Below are 21,777 nucleotides of genomic sequence, written 5' to 3'. Positions count from 1 at the left end.
TTTCTCACAGATTATTGATGACACTTCAATCATGTTACTTTTGGGTATTTATGTTCTTAAGTATTAAAAAAAATATAGAACGGGCTGGAACAAAATGAGTACCTTTGGTCAGAAATACAGAGGCAAATCCATGAAAATCACACAATTCTCTGTGATTGCAAAATCATGCATCATGGCAGGGTCTGGAATTGTTATCGGTTTCGGATCATGCATGATACCATCCTTAGAAATGACTCGATAAGTGCAATAGGGGGTGGGTGGGGGATGTGAATAATCAAAGGTAAACATTTCTCCTGCATCCAAAATTACTACGAAGTAAAATGGAGTTATCCCATCATTTTGCTCAACTAAATTTGTCATTTAATGATGGATTTCACTAGTAAATAGGTCGACTTTTGGATGAGCAATGAAACAATGCGTCAATCTCTTGTCATAGTCCAACATCCCAAGGGTTTGCAGATCTCCATCTTCCAAAACTTTAAGAATATCTGCAAGATGCAGTAGAGATGATATGTTTAATTATGTACCCGAAGATAAGTAGCCAACGCTAGATGTCGTCTGAATTTGACAGAATTAAACAACCAATTCTCATTTTTCTCTTGCATGGTCTCAAATTGCATTAAAATTTAAACAATGCTTCCATCAATATGGAGTCACACACTGTGCCTCATTTTTACCAGCACTACACATCTATCTAGAGATAGAAGTGGCAACGACATCAAAATGTTATTTTTTATTAACTGTGACCGAGTGCACTTAACGAATGATATCGAATCATTAAATAATAAAACTGAAAATAAAATGACAGCATTTGTTTACTTGGAAAGGTTGCATTAGGTATTGTTGAGTTTATGACAAAAAGAACAAGGAAATAGGATAATGGAGGATTAAGATAGATCTCCTGAAATTGAGAAGACTTACAAGGTTTATCTGCCTCTAATAGAGCTAATAGTTTACCATGGTGATATATGAGACCTTTATTGCCTGGCAGATTGACACACATAATTAATTCACTTTAAATACTATTCATGCGTGAACTCAAAGTAGGATCATAGATAAAATAATGCTTTTGGAACTATAAAACATCACTTAAAATTATTAGTGGAATGGTAACCTAAACCTGCTCAATCCAGTAGGATACTCTAGCAACAAAATAGATAAATACACATATATTTGAAGTATTGCGATAAACCCACCTGTCCCATTTCCATATGAAACATCCAATACTTTCACTTTTGCATGAAGAAGTTGTATGTTAACCATTAATAATCCAAAAAGTCCCTTAAGGTCTCCAATCTACAGATGACACAACAAGATGACATGATTACGTGATCTTCAGATTTAGACATCAACAACTTGTGGCTACTTGAGAAATTGGTTCACAATTTAAAAGGTGCTTTTCTGTTATAATAGTCAGTAGCTAAACAACTCAAGTGGGCAAGAAAAGATGTAAGTAGGAAAGAGCATTGAAAGCAACATCCTCTAATTTTTTTTTTTTTTTTGATAAATAACCTTTAATATTGAACACTAGTATAAGATGTAAATAGATCACATGATACTTTTTCCCAATATATTTGTTACACAATTCCACTTGAAAATTATATAAAACTAATAAACGTAACTGGGATTTGATAAAGAAAAGATCAGAGAAGCGAATAAACCAATTATTCAACCTGCTTAGAGAACATTACATAATACAAGTCTATCTTTGTTATCAGTAATTTCTTAGAAAGATTGAAAAACTGAACATTAGAGTATTATGATACCAAAATGAATGTGCAACAATGTTGACAAAAAGATATTTTATTTACAAAATATAAGAGTATTCTAAAAGATTAGAAATGCTCCGCTTCCAAGTGCACAAAGTTCTACAAATTATAATATTTCAATCATAATATCTTTAAGTAGAGAGGATGATGACTCCAATCACGAAACAAATTGATGCAAGACCAAAAGGATGCATGAAAATAATAGATATAAATGGTCATAAGTAATAATAGGTAAAATTAGTAAATTAATACTTTTGAGTTTGCATTCTTAACACATAATCAAAGCCTGAAGCTACAATATACTCCTAAGACGAAAAACTAGCCCGTTTTTCGTTCCATTATTTCTATTTTCTCTCCTCAACTTAACAATCCAAACAAGAGAAACTCACATCTCCATTTCTCTCAATCCAACAAGAGAAATAGAAAGAAACTCACTTTTTTGTCTGTTCTTTTTTCCAATAAATGATTAAGAAGATAAAGGAAAGATTGATTTAGAAACAAAAAGGAAAAAAATGTACTCTAAATATTGATAACAACTAGCATGAAAACCTTCATAAGACAAGGAAGAATGAAAAGAAGAGGAAATCAATACCTGTAGCTTTTTGAGTAGTTTATTTTTCTTGTCTATTTGCTTTTCAATCTCTCCAATTTAGCAAGAAAACAGAGGCAAGAAAACCACTCAACAATTTCAAATAAAAAAACATAAAATTAAATTCTCATATATACATAAAAATATTGCAAACGAACTTGGTGACAACTGTTACTCTTCATGTTCAGCATAAAAATGAATTAGTAAGTTAAATAATCCATAGCCACATGTTTGAAAAAGTTCTCTAAGCCAGGTCTCTGGAATTGATTGGAGCATTCATTCCTAATTCAATGTCTCCACCCCTTGAGAGTATCCAAGTTTAAAGTACTTAGGAACTTTGCATCTTCTAATCATCATAGAAGGGAGGATAAACCAAGAAGTAGTTACAGTGGAAAAGCCCACCAGAAAAGAGGAAAATAGAGTTAGTAACTCAAAAACTTACCTCTTGATGGCATATTATAAGAAGTTGTTGGATCATCCTTTTTCCTCCTCCTTTATCTCGGCTTGGGACCGATAATGTAAAAGGTTTAATTATTTCATTGATGGAGTTAAATAAATTGACCTAAAAAGAAAAAACTATTAGTTACTAATTAAATAATATAAAATAATGTAAAGGTAGTAGAAAATGATAAATGAGTTAATAAAAGCTAATATCAAGTAAGTTTACTATTGGAATATGTAATGAACCAATCAAAGCCATATAGAACTTCATATGTAGTACATATTCAAAGACAATAATAATGTAATACAAGTCCAAAAGACTGGAGGGGATCATGATATGATATATGTCATCATACGAGGCCACCTAATGATGAAGCCTATGTCAAATGAATTAATAAGAGTTATAGAATCAAGTAAGTCACCACTAGAATATGTAGTGAATAATCAAAGACAATATCAAAGTGCATATGTGGTACAAATCCAAAGACAATAGAAGTTCAAATGACATAAAAGGATCATGATATTCAATATGTTAAGACTTCATGGGATCTAAAATTACTGCCTTCTAGACATTTAAAAAAAAAAAACTGAATACCATGCAAAGAAACCTTAAGGAAAGACACTAAAAGCTTATCAAGGACACATTTAACTAAGGACTAGGAACACCAAAATTTGACTGAAAGTCAGTCCCAATATTCCCAGTCCCAGTATTGGAATATTTATTGTTAATTTTACCACTAATTCATCCCACTTAAACCCTATTGGAAACAAAGAAGATCTTTCATTCAACAAAGCTTTGGAGGAAAAAAGGAAAACAGAATCATTTATAAGCATTTAAAATTCTTCGAGTAATTCTACACATTGTAACCAAGGCACAAATTTATGAGAATTTTACAAATTATAAATCAACATATAGATTTTAAATTCTCTTCCATAACTGCTCCATAGAACAATATTAAGAAATTAATCAAAAGGCACAAAAGAACAAAATACAAGTAAATATTTAGATAAAACAGAAGCTAAAAGATGAGAAAATAAAAAGTAATCAAATAAAACCTTCGAAGTCTCATGACGTCATTTCCACAGTCTCATACCAAACTCATCAAAATCTCCAAACAATTACTTTTGCCCATAAAATCGAGTCTCCTTGATAACTCATCAAACGAATATCTGAAATCAAAACCTTCAAATCGAATGTAACTGAAGGAGAACTACTATATTTCAACCATAACTCAATCATAACCAGTATTTACCTAAGATTTAGTGTTTTAATGGCGAGTTTCGACAAAAAGAGAAGATTTAATAAGGATTCTAGGGTTTTTTCTATTCTTTTTTATTCAGAGATCGAAGAAGAAGATTTTTTGGTAGAATTGAGGTATGAGAGAGAGAGAGAGAGAGAGAAAAAAAAAATCACTAATTTCTTTGCAAGATCCTTTAACTCACGATCCATCGATTTTTTTGCAAAACAATTGAATCAGACTAATGGAACTTTGAATTTGTTCTTTAGAGGGAGAGAGAGAGAGAGAGACAAGGAAATAGCTCACTTCAATAAACAAAACAATGTTATGGATCTACCAACCTATGAAATCAATCGATCACTTTAAGACCCCAATTAACCCTAGATCTCATCTTCACTCCATCTTTTTCAATCTTGAGAGATCGAGATATCGATTGGATGTAGAGAGAGAGATGTAATCGAGGGAAACAAACAGAGAAAGAGATTCTCACAATCTAGAGAACTTCTCATGAACCAGAGAGAGAGAGTGAGAGAGAGAAAGAAAGAGAGAGAGGGAAAAAATGCAGAGAAACCAGAAAGAAGGAGAGTGAAGGAATAAAACACAGATGAGAGAGAGGGAAAAAATTTTGCGCAAATTTTTTCAAAATTTCGTGGGCCCATGACTATCAAATTTGAGCTTTAAAATTCGTCAGGCCAAGTCCAATAATTTTTTTCTTCAATTTTCACGATTTTCACGTAGTGAAGTTTGTGCCATTCGGAGTCTTGTGCATCAAAAAATCTCCAAAAAAAAATAAAAACATAATAACCTTTACGTCCTTCGAGTTATATAAATAACAACAATGAGAAGTTTCTAGATTTTCTTATTTTCACTCTCTTTCTTCTCCAACGCAAAATGTCGAACCCTAGACCTTCGAATAACGATTCAACCACCGTAGAGTGAGAACCAAGAGTTCACAAAAACGAAGAAAAAATTTCATCTTGTCGAGATCTTCAAATCATGCCAAAGAAACTGTATACATGAATTAAGCTCCAAAACTTCCCTTTTCTATTTAGTTACTTATTTCTAGAAGAAAATATAGTTTTCTAAAAGATCTACGTTGAGATTTTCAATTAGGGTTTTGTTTACATTAAATCCATGCATGATTATGTGTTTGATACACTGTCTTTGAATTTAACCATCTTTAAACAAAATATTTTTGTTATATTTGACATAATTTATATAAAAAAAAAATTGACTTTGGATGAGATTTAGTGAAATTGTGAAAAAAACTAATTAAGATAAAAAATCGCAATCTACGTTTTCTTCGACTAGTAGAAGACTTTCTAAGCTAGCCGAAACATGATCCTTGGGTTATACAAACCTCCCCGAAGGCCCTTCAATTATCCAAAGGTAGCTGAGAAAAAAATCATGGAATTTTCTTGCTTTCTAAAAAAGCAACCGAATGATTCCTTGGCTAAGGATTCTTCGGTTAGCCACGGAATACCTTCTACTATCCGAGGAAATTAAACCTTCAAGTAGTTGAGAGCTACTTGAGAAGTGTAAACAAAATTCTTTGGAAAGAGATGTTGGCCAATATTTTCCCAACTCCTAAAATGAGTTGTAAAAAAGGATTTTCTACCATAAATACATTGAAATAGATACATATTGATAGCAAACTACATTTGAAAATATTTTGAAATTAAATGTGATATTTGCAAATTGTTTTGAAATTTTTATCAAGATTTTCGAGATTTCCCATAAACCAAGAACATGACGTGGGATTGGTTGGTTCTTATATTCATTATTATCTTATTTGAAATTATGCTCTAAAGAAAGATATGTCCTTCTAAAATTTGTATTTTGATCAATATGACTAGGAGGATAGATGTTTGATCGATTGATTGATGGATGGATAGTGAGAACCGAGGTTTTCACTAATTGATGTGATAATGACTTTAGTATCACTCAGTGGCTAGGCCACGTGAGATGTGACTGTTGGATGGATAGATATATTGATAGGTGGATTCAAATGATATAACTTTGGATATAAGTCACTTCCATAGTCTTGTTTGTATTTTAATTAAAAAATATATATAAGTATATATAGTTAAAATATTTTCTTTATTAAAAAAGAGTTGTAAAAAACCTATAAAGAGTGATATGTTGCTATATATTCATTAGTGGTGAGTTAATCTAGAATAACACTTGAGGTTCTATTCTCCTTGATAGTATGAGATGCCTTGGAGAGTAGTACAACTTGTGAGATCCGAGAATTTGTTTTTTACTTTCTGGATGAACACTGACTAAATACAATATTTTTATAGTATAGAGACAATCGAGGTTAACATTACATTGGTTGATAGGCTTAGACACGAGTGCTGACAATAAATTTTAACAAATCTACTTCGAGATTCATGAAATAAGATTTCAAATAATTTTATTGATTTTGATGAAAAAACGAGAGTACAAATCTCAATGTCTTCATCTAATTAACAATCAAGTACAAAATAGTGACGTATGTAATTTTTCTTCTCTCCGGACTTTGTGTTTTATCGGTTGAAAAATTGCTTGGGTGGTGAGTTTTTCTTTGTGCTTGATCTTTTGTAGAGGTTTATATAGATTTTCTTCTCTTTGGGCTTCGCGCTTTATCGACTAAGAAGGATTTCTTGATTTTTGGAGAATGGCTCTATGCTTGATCTTCTCTTTAATCGAAGTTTAGGTTTTCGAAGAACTTTTGTTTTGTCTCTAGAAGGAGAGTTTCTATCTTTTGAGAGAAAGTGATCCAGATCCCCTCTCAATGAGAGAGGCTTTGATATTTATAGACTTAAAGATAATTTAACTTTTCAATTATGCCCCAACTTAGAGAGCTTTGATTGGTTTATCTAGAAACTAAATTTGTCTAAATCCAATTTTGAGGATTCTGTAGACACGTGATTTCGTCATTACGACGACCACATCTACAATGGTTTGGAGTCGCCACCATTCATATTATAAGTGGGTGTGAATGGTCACCCGATGTGCATTTTTTGAAAAAGTGACATTTTTGACGTTTTAGCGACTCTCGATGGATAGGAACTAATTGAACATTTAGATTCGGGGTAAGCGGTTCGGTTGGAGAAAAGGGAAGGTGTTAGGCACCCTTTTCTCCCCACTAAAGAGTGGTAACCTCAACTAACTCGGTCATTTTTTATTAAAAAAAAAGTGTGAAAGATAATGTGCCACGTGGGTGCATTTGTACCCTAGATAGGGGTTCATTTTCGGCTTGATCATAGGGTCATTCCATTGATGGAAATGACCCATATAGACCTTTAGCCTTGGGGTCCATTCATCCTAAAAAATAAAATGAAGGGGAGAGGGGTGATAGAAGAGGGAGGAGGAGAGGGTGTAGAAGAGAAAGGGGGGGGATTGCTTTGAACCCACCTTGTATCTTCTTTCTTCTTCTTCTTTGAGTCTTCTTGAGTCCTTAGTATTTTAAGCAAATACAACTTTTGTATGGTTGAAGGAATAGAGAAGAGATGATGAGAGAGATGAGTGTAGTAGGTGATTTTTTTTGTGTGAGACTTGAGGATGATTAGTGAGAGAGAAGTGGTAATCTTGGTGAGAATTGGTGATGGTTGTTAGTAGAGAGAGTGTTGGGGAGAAGTTTTGTAATGAGAAGTTGGGGGCCATTTTTGGGAAGAGGAGGAGGGTATTTATAGATGTTGAGGAGTTATTTTAGGGATATAATGGGGTGAAGTGAAAAAAAAGGGTAGAATGGTTATAAGTTTGAGAGAGAAGTGGGTGTAATTTAGAGGAGATTGGAGGGTATTTAGGGAAGGGGGGTTAAATGGGTGAGTTTTGACCCAAATGATTTGGATCCTACCCAACCCATTTGGGTGGAGTATTTGGTGAGGTGAGTTTAAGATGGTGGTTGTGATTAAATGGTATTTGATTTAAGAGAATGGAGGATTTAAAGAGGTGGTTGATGATATTTTGGGAGGGTGAAGGAGATGATGCCATGTGTTAAAGTGGGTGGAAATGAAGGGTTGGGATATGTTGATGGGAGAGGTTGAGTGTTTGACTTGAGAGGATGGTGTAGGTTTAGGTTGTAGATGTAGGTTTTGTAGGGAATGATGAGGGTAGATTAGGGGAGGTATAGGTTAGGGGTGTGGGTAGATGTGTTTGATTTGAGAGAAAAGGTGATGGGTTGATGTGTGGGTAGATGGGATTTAAAGCAAATTAATGGGGTAGGTAGTTGGGTGAGGGAGGTGAGATGGGGTGATGACATGTGTCATCTTTTGATGATAAAAGAGTGATTGGTTGATGTGGGTTGTGGTTTATGGGTTAGGGTTGTGGGTTGGATAATGAATTGGATATGGTTAGTGATTTGTGGGCTTTGTAGTGTTGGGCTTGGGTTTTAGAAATGGTTTTGGGTTTTAGGGATTGGTTGAGGCGGAGCGGTGGTAGTAGAGGAGAGGTAGGCATCCCAAGTCTCACATTTTTAATTTTTTAATTTTTTTAGATTTTTGCAATCATTAACTTGATCAAAAATGCCACGTGTTGGCGAATCGGACTTTTTAGAGCCGTTGGTGAAATTTATCAAAAATTTGGCTTTTAATTTTTGGAAGCGGAGCGGTGAATAATGGGAAAGCGTAAGGTAGGCCGAGTCCTTTTGGTGGCCTCCTAAACCATTGAGAGGTCTTAGGGGCCTCGGTTTTAGTCAAAATGTCACTTTTCAACGACTTGGGCCCTTAAGGCCCGTTGGCCCATTTATTTAGAAAATCGATATTTTTGGGCCCTTTCGAGAAGTGGCCCGTTCAAATTGAGGTGTCTACAGCTGCCCTTCTTTGCAGGAATTGCGTGCAAAGAACTGCAAAGAATAGACTAAACCCCTATTTGTACGGGCCAGAAAAATTCTGTAAAAACACGATCTTGAATTATCGATTGTATTGAAGATTTTTGTGGAAAATGGTTACTCAAGCACGGGGTCTGACAGAGTTTTGCCTTATTAATTCATTGATCTCAATGGCGCGGAGCTCGTGTGAGATCTTTGATTTGATGAAAATTTGATGAGTTTTGAAATCCGACTATTTCTTCGATTGTGTTTTGACAAATCGGAGTTGAGTGTAACTCGAAAGGTTTTTGAAATTCTTTTGATTTTTTTAGTTTTTTTTTTTTTTTTTTGTTACCTTCTTTTGTTGATCTTGCTATGTTTCTATCATAAGCTACCCCTTCAATTCATGCATTGTCCTTTGATACCTTTGATCCTTTCAACGGTGCAAGCACTGAGGTTGTTAGCAGTCGCCACAAATCCAAGAGAGAGTTTTGCAAGTAATATGATTGTTAACAGCTGTCACAGATCTAAGAGAGAGTTTTGCAGTTGGAACCGAATCGACCAAGACCTGTTGCATTGGTGCTACTCTCTTGTAATGTTGTTCTGACTGGAATTTGGAGTATTAACTCGCAGTAGAGAAACACAGTTACCAGGATCTCTACCATTAGCAATATGTGCCATTTCTTGAACAGTACCGCCATTAGAAAGAATGTCCCACTCACTTCTAAAGTTCTCATCGCGAAGGAAATTAAAAACTCCCTTTGGTGAGACTGGAAGCCAGAAAGAAGTAGCTGCACTTAGCACAATACCAGGAGGCCTGCCGGGATCATCTATGCTTTTTCCAATCATGGCCCTTACATCTTCAGCGCCACTTCCCGATAATGTTGTCCATGTGTGAGCAGTAGAAGTACTTACACCAGAACAAAAACTCATCACCATTCTCTCAGCTAACTTCAACATACTCTTTCGCCCTTCTTGACTTGTGATCACACCAACATCTCCCGCGGGCATGTTACAAGGCGTTCACATTGTCGATCTAGGGTAGCAACCCAACGCTTTGCGCCAAACCCAAGGCTGGAGTTAACCAGTGTTTTATATATACTATGAACTGCTTTATCATTCACTTCTACGTGTTCGACCCATATAACCTTGGAGTAACCATTTGACATTTCTTGGATTTAAACAACCTGATGGCCTTCTTCGACATCTCGATATCGGGCTAGGACGCAAATGATCCAAGGAAACATTGACCACCACCCAAATTCCCTCAGCATGTTGTTTACAATACCTTACAAAGAAACTCTCTCGAGTCGGAACAAGAGGTGAAGGGACTTGAAATTCTGCTGTCATCACTTGAAGAGCTCCATTATAGTTTTCTGCTAGCCTGTTGATACGACCTCAAGAGTTGTTGCTTTTGAAATAATGTTAGAAAACACGGTGGACCACTGGTTCACATCCATAAGGATCTCAACAAGGTTAATGTGATTCATGATAACAACGGCCGTTTCTCGAGAAGCTTCTGATTTCAATCCAAATGATTTTGGCCCAACTCCCCTCGGAAATGTTCACTCGTACTCATCTTCACTTAGAATCTCATAAGCATGATCAAGGCTATGCATCCATAAGGGTTTCCCTAGTTGGGTCATTCTTATAAACTCTTCCATTGCTACAACTGCGAGTTTGATGATCAATTGTTTATCTACCTCAGTAGGCTCGGAGAGTGATCTCAGGAGGAGCTTGCTTGGGGTCCCTACTTCGATGCCTTCGCGTCTTGTCTAGTGAGTCGTAATGCTTCGGACGCTGGAAAAGTGATGATGAGTCATGCTGCCCGGATCCGTGCTTTGGAGGAACGCCTTGACTCTTTTTTCATGATGTTTGATTGACTGTGTTGTATTAACTCTTTTTGTATTTTCTTTTTATTGTAAAACATTGAAAGATTAAATGCAAAGAAAATAGGTTTTGTAATTACTTGGCCTCAGGTGTATCTAATGCTTTGAAAACTTGAAGTTTTGAATAAGTCCTAGATTTTTTCATCATCGACCCAAAATAGTAGTTTTTCTTTTTGAAATTTTATGAAATATCTTTATCAAATGAGTACGATAAATTCAAAGTTTGTAAAACCTTTGGTTGCGACGATCTTGGTGTTTTTGCCAATCACAGAGGATATAAACGTCAATTACTCTTTTGATTCCTTTAGAGTCATTCCCAGTGCCATGGTATTGGAAGACTATTTTTGGGTCTCGGGATTTTAGAAAGATTTTGCCGTTCACAGTTTATACTCTTGCGGGCTAGGAGTTGTTTTTTTTTTTTTTTTCTTTTTTTAAACCTTTATTGCCCCTGATGCCAATTACGATTTTCATCAGACCCGGTTTCCACATTTTTACGCATCGACGTCCTTTTTGGGATTTTCATCGTGCTGGTGGCTTTGATCTTGCCATAGTCTGATTCTTTTACTCATAGCGCCCTTTCAGGTTTTCACTATGCCCTTTCAGGCCATGCTTGTATTTTTCTAGATTTTTCGTTACAATTCTACTCGGAGTCTCTGGGTCTTTGTGGCTTGGTGACTTAAGTTGAGCTGCAAGATCGACGACTCTACTCTTGTAGTGGCACTTTTTCTTGAGTAATAGATCTAGATTCCCCTCTCGAGTTTGCTGACAACTATTCGTGGTTCGACAACTCAAGTTGAGCCGCGAGATCGACTACTCTACACTTAGAGTACTCTTTTTTTTTTGAATATCCGATCTAGATTCCCCTCTGAATCTTCCAACGACTGACAAGACTTTGAGGTTCGGACCAAGTTGCAAGATCATTGGTGCTGCCACTGTCGTTATGTTGCCTTAGAACATTTCCTGATCAAAAAGGACTTTAAGTAGGACGAAACGTTGGCTTAGGCTTATGGTAGTAGAAGGTTACAAAAAGGTTAAGGTCTGGGTCTTAGTTTATCTAAAGTGGAATAAACATGGGGTTCGTCTATTTTTGTTTCAGAAAAGTGATCTATGTCTCCTCCCAGCGTCTCTCGAACTTGTTTAGGTTGGAGATTTGGGTCGAGCCAAGATTAAGTGTTCGAGTTTTTGACTTTCTTGATTTTTTTGTATTTTTAGCCGTTCACAGTTTATCCTCATGTGGGTCAGGAGTACTTTTGATGCTTTTGATTTTTCTATTTTTTCTGATCTTTTTTTTTTTTTTTTTTTGTAGTTGTTGACTTGCCCCAGTCTTAGGTTAAGAAATGAACGTGATGGCTCAAAAGGGTTGACTAGGGTGTGATGGTTTGTTTGGGATAACAAAAATGGCCTTTCGTCATCTCAGGGTCAGGTCTTAGGCGTAATATTTCTTAACAGTGTCAGCATTGATCGGTTGCGGGAAGACTTGTCCGTCCATTTCTGTGAGAATCAGAGCTCCTCCTGTCATTACCTTCTGTACGATGAATGGTCCCTCATAGTTTGGTCTGAACTTTCCTCTGGCGTCTTCTTGAATTGGTAGAATCTTCTTTAAGACCAGGTCTCCTGGCGAGAAATGCCTAGGCTTAACTTTCTTGTTATAGGCACGAGCTATTCGTCGTTGATAGATCTGTCCATGACAAATGGCTGCAAGGCGTTTCTCTTCAATCAGATTCAGCTGATCAACCGAGCTTGAATCCATTCAGTCTCATCTAGCTCTGCTTCTTTTAAGATTCGGAGGGAGGGAATCTCAACCTCTACGGGTAAGACTGCTTCCATTCCGTAAACCAATGAATACGGAGTTGCCCCAGTCGAAGTTCTGAACGAAGTACGGTAGGCGTGTAGTGCAAAGGGCAACATGTCGTGCCAATCTTTGTATGTAACTGCCATCTTCTCGATTATTTTCTTGATGTTCTTGTTGGCTGCTTCGACTGCTCCATTCATCTTAGGTCTGTAGGGTACAGAGTTGTGATGAGTGATCTGGAAGTCTTCGCACATTTTGATCATATCTTTGTTCTTGAAGTTCTTGGCATTGTCAGTTACCAATCCACTTGGAAGTCCATACCGGCAAATGATGTTGTTCTTGACAAACTTCATGACGTTGCTCTTAGTAACATTGGCGTATGATGCAGCTTCTACCCATTTTGTGAAGTAATCGATAGCAACAAGGATGAAACGATGCCCATTTGCAGCTTTTGGCGAGATCTGCCCAATGACGTCCATGCCCCAGAGTGAGAAGGCCAAGGAGTAGTCATATTATGTAGTTCTGAAGGTGGGGCATTAATCTTGTTGGCGTAGATCTGACATAGGTGACATTTGCGGACATGTTGATAGCAGTCACTCTCCATTGTCGACCAATAGTATCCCATCCTCATGATCTTTTTAGCAAGCATATGACCATTCATGTGAGGTCCGCAGACTCCTCCATGTACAGTCTCAATTAGTCGTTTCGCTTCTATTTCTGCCACGCACCTAAGTAAGATCTCATGGTGCGACTTTTTGTATAGAATACCGTTGCTCAAGAAAAATTGTCCTGCTAGCTTCTGAATTGTCCTTCTATCATTTGGCGTTGCGTCTGTGGGGAGCGTTCGATCTTCAAGATATGCCTTGATGTAAGAATACCATGGCTTTTCTTCAGCTTCTTCTACTTCGACGGGTAAGCAATAGGCTGGCTCATCTTGAATTCCAATCTCAATAGGGTCGATGATTAGGTCTTCCGAGATGTTGATCATAGAGGCAAGTGTAGCTAGTGCATCTGCAAACTGATTCTTAGCTCTCGGCATGTACGTGAATGAAATCCTATCGAAGCGTGAGCTTAGTTCTTCCAGATACTCGTGGTAAGGAACCAGTCTTTGCTCTCGGGTCTTCCATTCTCCAGTCGTCTGATAGACTACTAAGCTTGAATCTCCGAAAACATCGATTTCATCTACCTCGAGATCCAGTGCTGCCTTCAATCCTGCTATGCATGCTTCGTATTCAGCCTCATTGTTGGAACATTGAAAATTTAGTCTGATTGCGATTGGCACGTGGGATCCATCTGGCTTGATCAGAACTGCCCCTATTCCGTTTCCTTTCTGATTGGCCGCTCCGTCGAAGTACATTTTCCATCCTGGTTCATCATTATCGTCTTCAACCTCAGTGATCAGTATGGCTTCGTCAGGAAAGTTCGTCTTTAATGGTTCGTAGTCAGGCAACGGGTGCTCGGCTAGGTGGTCGGCGATTGCTTGCCCTTTGATGGCTTTTTGAGTGACATAGGTGATGTCAAACTCAGATAACAATAGTTGCCATTTTGCAGTGCGACCTGTTAATGCTGGTTTCTCGAAAAGGTACTTCAGGGGGTCCATTCTAGCAATAAGCATAGTCGAGTAACTCAGCAAATAGTGACGTAATCGTTGAGATGCCCAGACTAATGTGCAGCAAGTCTTCTCAAGCGTTGAATATTTTGCTTCGTATTCGGTAAATTTCTTGCTGAGATAGTAGATGGCCTGTTCTTTCCTTCCTGATTCATCGTGTTGCCCTAGCACGCACCCCATTGACGTTTCTTGCACCGAGATGTACATCAGCAAAGGTCGCCCTAGAGTAGGAGGGACTAGGACTGGTGGATTGAGCAGATATTGCTTAATCTTGTCGAACGCTTCCTGACAGTCCTTGTTCCATTTCTTCGGTGTGTCTTTCCTGAGTAGTTTGAAGACTGGCTCACAGATAGGCGTAAGCTGTGCAATGAAACGGCTAATATACTGTATTCTTCCCAAGAATGCCCGAACATCTCTCTCTGAAACGGGTGCTTTCATCTCGAGGATATACTTGGTTTTTGTCGGATCTATCTCGATGCCTCTTCTGCTGACGATGAAACCCAGTAGTTTGCCCGATGTTGCCCCGAATACACATTTTGCAGGATTTAGCCTTAAACTGTATTTCCTCAGCCTGTCGAACAACTTCTTTAGATTTACCAGATGATCTTCTTCAATGCTGGATTTAGCAATCATGTCGTCTACGTAGACTTCCATTTCCTTGTGGATCATATCGTGGAATAGTGCGGTCATTGCCCGTTGGTAAGTCGCCCCTGCGTTCTTCAGCCCGAATGGCATGACTTTGTAGTGAAAAGTACCCCATGGCGTGATAAATGCAGTCTTTTCCTGGTCTTCTTCCGCCATTTTTATTTGGTTATAGCCTGAAAAGCCGTCCATGAACGAGAACATGCCATGCCCTGCTGTACTATCGACTAGAGTGTCGATGTGTGGAAGTGGGAAATCATCCTTAGGACTGGCCTTGTTTAGGTCCCGATAGTCAACACACATGCGTACCTTCCCATCTTTCTTGGGTACTGGGACGACATTAGCCAACCACTCAGGGTACGTAGAGACTGCAAGAAATCCGGCTTCGAACTGTTTCATGACTTCGTCCTTGACCTTGAGGTCCATTCTGGCTTTAATCTTCTCAATTTCTGCTTAATCGGCTTACTTCCGGAGGCAATTGGTAGCTTGTGCACGACAAGATCTGTGTCCAATCCCGGCATATCCCTGTACGACCATGCGAAGACATCTTGATAATCTTGTAAGAGTTTGATCATTTCTTCCTTTTGTTGTGACGTTAATAAGGCTCCGATCTTGACAATTCGTGGGTCCTCTTCGGTACCAAGATTGATTGAATCTGTATCCTCAATGTTTGGCTGAATACCTTTCTCGTGACGTTCTACCAAGTCTTTGATTTCTTTAGGCGGGTACTCCATTTCGTCCTCAGACTCTTCTTCGATCCCCATGAGGTCAAAGTCGAGTTCAAGATCGAAATCATACTCGTCCCTTTCAAATTCTGTTTTATCTGGGTACTCATTCGATTGAGACATATCCCTTGAAAACTCTTTTTTTGACTTTTTGAAAATATCTATTTTTTTGTAATTTTGAAAGTTTTTTGATTTTTTTGACTTTTGAGAAATTTTTGATTTTTTTACTTTTTGAGGAATATTTATTTTTTTGTTGCTTTTCGAATACCTGAAATAAGAAGAACAATCATGCGAATTCGTTAATAAAGATAGGGAGCCCTCAAAACAGTCTTTACCCGAGGACGAGGGCTCGTTATGATCCTCGGGCAAACTAGATTCGTTTAACGGCATTTTTTTTTGGAGGCCTCAACAGCCTCAAGGGTCAATGGGAATTCCTCCCAATTGTTCAGAACTTCCCCTTCTCTGAGGGGGCGGATGAGATGTGAAAGTGATGTGTTGGGTGATTTGGTTGGTGGTTCAGAGATAACCATGATCTCCGATTGATTTTTCTCAGATGGGGGCATAGTCCCTCCCAAACTCGGTGGGGCGACTACTGATGCCCAGTCGATGCCAGATGAAAATGGTGATTTTTTCTCTTGGTTCGTGGTAGTTTCCACTTTGGTTGATTCTAAGACGATCTCTGATAGACTTTCATCGGAATCCCCATTGAATAAGACATCAATGCCTTCTATGAAGGATGATTGGGACTCAACGACTAAGTCTTCTTGACTGTGCATGGGTTTGAAATTTACCCTTTTTGGCCTTTTTGCTGGCAGTGATTCCGATAGGCTGTCGGGTCTAGTATGTGATTTTGGGAAGCTAACGCTGATATGCGGAACTCTGCTCAGGTTCCAGATATTTGGATCACGGTTTTGTTTTCTTGCTAGCCGAAGCTCCTTTTTCTTGTCATTCATTTCTGCAATATCCCTCTTTGTGGGCCTAAACCCCAGACCAAAATAAGTAGTATGCTTTTTGGCTTCGACCGGCTTAGTTCTCCCTCTTCCTCCTGGTCCCAACCTTTGCTTGGGTCGATAACCTGCCCTTTTCATAACCCGACCAACCATCAGATTAGGTCTTGATAGTTTTGCTTTTACCTTCTCCTGCCCCTTTTCAATATGATTGACAGCGGCGAATTGATAAGAGTGATATAGTGCTTTGTCCTTCGTCATCTCAATGTCGATAAATGGCACATCCGGAGCTCTTCCAGCCGGGATAAGATTTTCTGCCAACACTGATATCATTCTCTGCCCCATGATGAACTTGACTCTTTGGTGTAGAGAGGACGGAACTGCCCCGGCAATATGGATCCATGGCCTGCCCAGCAGTAAGTTGAAGGTTGTTGGTATTTCCATGACTTCAAACGTTACTTCGAATGTACATGGGCCTATTGTGACAGGAAGATCCACTTCTCCTAGAGAATCCCTTCTCGAACTGTCAAAGCCTCGGACAACCTTGTTGTTTGGCTTGACATGTGACCAATCAGCGTTGAGTTTTCGGAAAGGTCTCAAGCGGACAAACATTAAGCGCTGAGCCGTTATCAATTAGTACCCTAGCAACCATCATGCCCTTGCATATGACCATGATGTTTAGTGGCTCGACGTGCCCCGTTCCTCCAGGTACAAATTCATCTTCAGTGAAAATAATAGGATTGGGGGCCATTATCTGGCTGATCGTTTGTTCTAGTTCCGCGGTTGAGGTAATTGCAGGTACATGTGATTTTCCCAAAACCCTCAGTAATGCCTCTTGGTATTCTTCTGACTTTTGCATCAGACCCAGGATACTGATTTGAGCCGGCTGTTTGTTCAATCTGTCCACTATATTATGCTCACTCCTGATAATGAGTTTAATAAAGTCTGCAGCTTCCTTATCCGTCACTTTCGCCTTCTCTTCTTTCTGTTCACTCTCACTCATTTTGTCCTTTCCTTTTACTTTTCTTTTCTCTTCATCCGTCATGCCTTTTGTCGTTTCTTCAGTCTCTTCCCTGATGCTTACCCCCTTTTTTGATATTTTTTTGTATCGCCCTGCCCTTGTCATATGCCCAATGTCGGCCACCATTGCTTTCTTCATGGTTTCAACCCCGGAGGTCGTGGTGATGGTTGTCTCGTAACTCCAAGGAACTGCTTGGATAGAGTTATAGGGAATGGGTGAGTGTATGTATAGTCATGGGAGGCAGCTCGGGTTTTACATTGAGAATGAGGGTGGTGGTGATGATTTGGATGAAATGGTAGCAGGAGCAGTCGATGGAGTGTATGGGATGATGAGTGGTGGACGTGAAGATGCGGTATATGGTATGTGAAGAGGGGTCGAGTCATATATTGAGAACCTTGTGAGCATATGGTATAATAAGAGGCGGTCGAGTAGCAGTATTGGGAATTTGATGAGTGGGATGGATGGTGAGGTCAGACAATCTGAGAGGTGGTAGTGAATTTTGGGGTGAGCTTGTTGTATGACGATTGATTGTGCTGATTGTTGGTGCTTCTGATCCCTGAGTTAAGTAGACCCTGATTTTGGACCCGATAGGCGCTATTAAATCTGAGGGATTGAAGTCGAGTTCTCCACAGACAACATTTACCCTGTGCCCACTCCCCTCTCCATTGTGAGTAGGTAGGGGATTTTGGTTGATGTTCTGTTGTTGGGGTGGGTTGGCAGGCCCATCTAGGATGAGAGCCTTTTTATCGATCAGGTTCTGTACTTGATGCTTGAGCTGCCAGCATTGATCTGTGGAGTGCCCTGGTGCACCCATGTGGAATTCACAGAGCAGGTTAGGGTTGTACCCTGGCCCTTTCACAGCCTCAGGATTTGGTGGACGTTTTACCAGATATTCTCCTCTGAGTAAGAGTGGCAGTAATTCTGATAGTGTCATGGGCAATCTGGTAAATACTCTGTTTACCCTGTTAGGTCGTGCCTGCTGGTTTTGCCCATACTGTGGTGCTGGTTGTGCTTGCAGAGGAACTGTCTGAAAGGGATTCTGCGGTGCTGGAGCCCAAGCAGCTCGAGGTACTGGCGCCCAAGGGACTTGTGGTGCTTGCGGCCTCTGAACTGGTGCCTGAATGAAAAGAGGTTGGCTGGGTTGTACATTGTTGACTTGAGTTTCCTCTTTCTTTTTGACAAAAGGCACGAACTTCTTCTGTGCCGATGTCCCTGCCGCTGCACTTAGGGCTGTGAAGTCAAATATTAAACCAGTCCGGATCCCGTCCTCGACCCGGTCTGCCACTTGAACTAAATTTGAGAAGGTGCCTGGGTGTGTCCAACCAGATGAGTATAAAAGGCATGCCCTAGTGTTGAGATGAACGTGGTGTTCATCTCTTGTTCAGTCATTGCAGGCCTCACTTGTGAAGCAGACTCCCGCCATCTCTGGGCGTACTCTTTTACTGTTTCCCTTTGCTTTCTAGTCATCTTAGCCATATCATTTCGATCCAGACCTACATCTGTGTTGAACCGATAATTATGCCAGAACATTTCAGCCAAGTCTTGCCAACTTTTGATAAGCGTATGGTCCAATCCGGAAAACCATTTGAGTGCAGGCCCTGTCAAGCTTCTTTGAAACAACTGCACCAGTAGCCTGTCATCTTCGCCGTATTGGCACATGGATCCGCAGTATAGTTTTAGATGTGACAGAGGACACCCCCCCCATTGTACTTCTCAAATTCCGGACATTTGAATTTGGCCGGCAACTGTGCATTAGGATAAAAGCAAAGGTCCCTGAATCTTGTCCCTCCTAAAGTATTTTCACCTTTCATTCGTCTCATTTCTTCTTGGAGAGACTCTATCTGCTGGGCCATTTTGTTATCAGTGGCATTTTTGGCCTCAGGCACCCTGAAGTCACACTCATCATCTGGGATTACCACCGGGGTGGTTGATTCTGTGGGATGTAAAGTGGAGGGCCCTGATACATTGGCACCGTAGGAGGTGGGGTGGTCTGTTGATCTGGTCGTGTCTGTTCAAGGGGTTCCGGATTTGATCCAGATGCTTGGTGCTGAGCGGCTTGCGCTTGTAGGAAGTTAGTATTACTAAAAACAGCCATCAACATTTGTTATTGTCTTTTCGTTGTTTCTATTAGCTTTGCTATCATTGCATTAGCTTCGACAAGTTCACTTGTCGCAGGTTGTGGATCCTCCGAGTTGCTCATAGTTGGTGTAGATCGAAGGAAATACGGAGGCTTCTCAGGGTGTTTGTACTTCTTTCGTTTGGCCACCTTTGGGTACAGAAGACCAAGCATTACTATCTTGTTTACAAAAAGAAAAATGCTTGACATTTCATTAGGTTGGGTAAAGTTATTTATTTTAAAGCAAACGAGTTTTAAAGAAAGAGTTCTTTGGCTCGGAGCCGACATTAACGTGATGTTGGTATCAACACGGGATTGGCAAAATATTTTGAAAAAGAATTACATCAGCACAGAGCTGGCATCGACACGGGGTCGGGAAAATATTTTGAAAAATGTAGTTTCATCAGCACGGAGCTGGCATCGACACGGAGTCGGGAAAACATTTTTGAAAAAGAAATTTCATCAGCACGGAGCTGGCATCGACACGGAGTCGGTAAAATTTAAAAGTGATTACATCAGCACGGAGCTGGCATCGACACGGAGTCGGTACAAATTAAAAAACGATTTCATCAACACGGAGTTGGCATCGACACGGAGTCGGTAAAAAGGATTTTGAAAAAGAATTACATCAGCCGGCGCTGGCATCGACACGGAGTCGGTAAAATTAAAAGTGATTACATCAGCACGGAGCTGGCATCGACACGGAGTCGGTACAAATTAAAAAACGATTTCATCAACACGGAGTTGGCATCGACAAGGAGTCGGTAAAAAGGATTTTGAAAAAGAATTACATCAGTCAGAGCTGGCATCGACACGGAGTCGGTAAAATTAAAAGTGATTACATCAGCACGGAGCTGGCATCGACACGGAGTTGGTACAAATTAAAAAACGATTTCATCAACACGGAGTTGGCATCGACACGGAGTCGGTAAAAAGGATTTTGAAAAAGAATTACATCAGTCGGAGCTGGCATCGACACGGAGTCGGTAAGATTTAAAAGTGATTACATCAGCACGGAGCCGGCATCGACACGGAGTCGGTAAAAAGGATTTTGAAAAATAAGTTTCATCAGCACGGGGCTGGCATTGACATGGGTTGGTAAAACATTTTGAAAAAGAAGATTACATTTTGAATTTTGTACACCAACCCATTAAACAATTCATTTATGCCATGATTATCCACAAATAAACTGAGAGTAATTTCATTGAACTATTGAAAATTTGTTTGACAAATAGGATTTTCATTGAATAACAACTTTCAATAACTCTGACTTAGACTTTTTTACATGGACGCTTGGATTTGTTTTGATCGTCATCAGGATTGCTGGGACAGTTAGGCTTGCTTCTTTTGGTTCTAACAACTAGTTCCTTGAACTCTGCTGGTCCATCTGGATACCCTAAGGTGCGCTTGTTCCACGCCTTCTCAATGAGATGCACTAACTTTTCAGTCAATGGTTCGGGAGAAAAGAATTGTTTGTGTTGAGGTAGCGAAAACTCTATAGGTACTCCGTACTGTTCTGGGATCAAAGCAGGTTGGTAAAAAGATGTCTCCTCTAGTCCGATCAAACGGACATAATAGGATCCTTTGGTACCTAAAACAGGGTAGTCCGTCATCCACCAAGGGCATCTCAAACCAATATGACGTGCAAGACGAGAATCCAACCATTTGCCCCAAGCCTTGACTGAGTCGTGACGCACTAACATGTTTTCTCTGGAAAAGTGCTCTGGCCTATACTCGAGGGTTGAAGGAATGTCCACAATTTTAAGACGGTCGCAGAGCCACATATAAAGTAGGTGAGGGCTTCCTTTGAAATCCCTTCCCTCACCATTTTTAATGGCATCCAAACCTGAGAAGGTTTCAGCTAAAATAAGAGGTACGGGATTGGCTTTTCTAGAGAGCTGGGAAGCTATGTCTATGAAAGACTCAGGAACAGTTTGACCCTCGCTTTTGGAGGTCAGTATGTATTGGGCTAGGATTCCTAAACACAATCGATAGTCTCTAGTGGCTCTCCAAGCTTCTGGCTTTACATTGATGGGATGACTGCGGGAGTGGTATGGACTCAATAAGGGTACTAAATCCAATCTCCCGTTACGGACTAAGGCCTTGGCTTCTTCCTTTGAAATGTTTAGGCCTGTGGCGAGGTCACCCGAATATCCTGTCTTCAATGAAGGCCTGACTAGAGGACCTGAAGTAGATATCCCCATGAT

The 21,777-nt window shown here is 39.5% G+C and overlaps 1 long non-coding RNA gene across 1 annotated transcript; it reads right to left on the bottom strand.

The window, feature by feature from the left end:
- Nucleotides 1-413: 413 nt before the first annotated feature.
- On the bottom strand, nucleotides 414-1,295 carry LOC147398254 (uncharacterized). Its single transcript, XR_015180027.1, has 3 exons — nucleotides 1,197-1,295; nucleotides 922-984; nucleotides 414-488 (listed from the first exon to the last, which is right to left on the bottom strand). It is a non-coding gene; the product is annotated as an uncharacterized LOC147398254 (long non-coding RNA).
- Nucleotides 1,296-21,777: the final 20,482 nt, after the last annotated feature.

This window comes from Akebia trifoliata, chromosome 7 (genome assembly GCF_017979445.1).
Source record: "Akebia trifoliata isolate Shusen 1 chromosome 7, ASM1797944v1, whole genome shotgun sequence".
Taxonomy (NCBI): domain Eukaryota; kingdom Viridiplantae; phylum Streptophyta; class Magnoliopsida; order Ranunculales; family Lardizabalaceae; genus Akebia; species Akebia trifoliata.
Note: the sequence above shows the minus strand (reverse complement) of the source record. Positions and strands in the feature narration are given on the sequence as shown.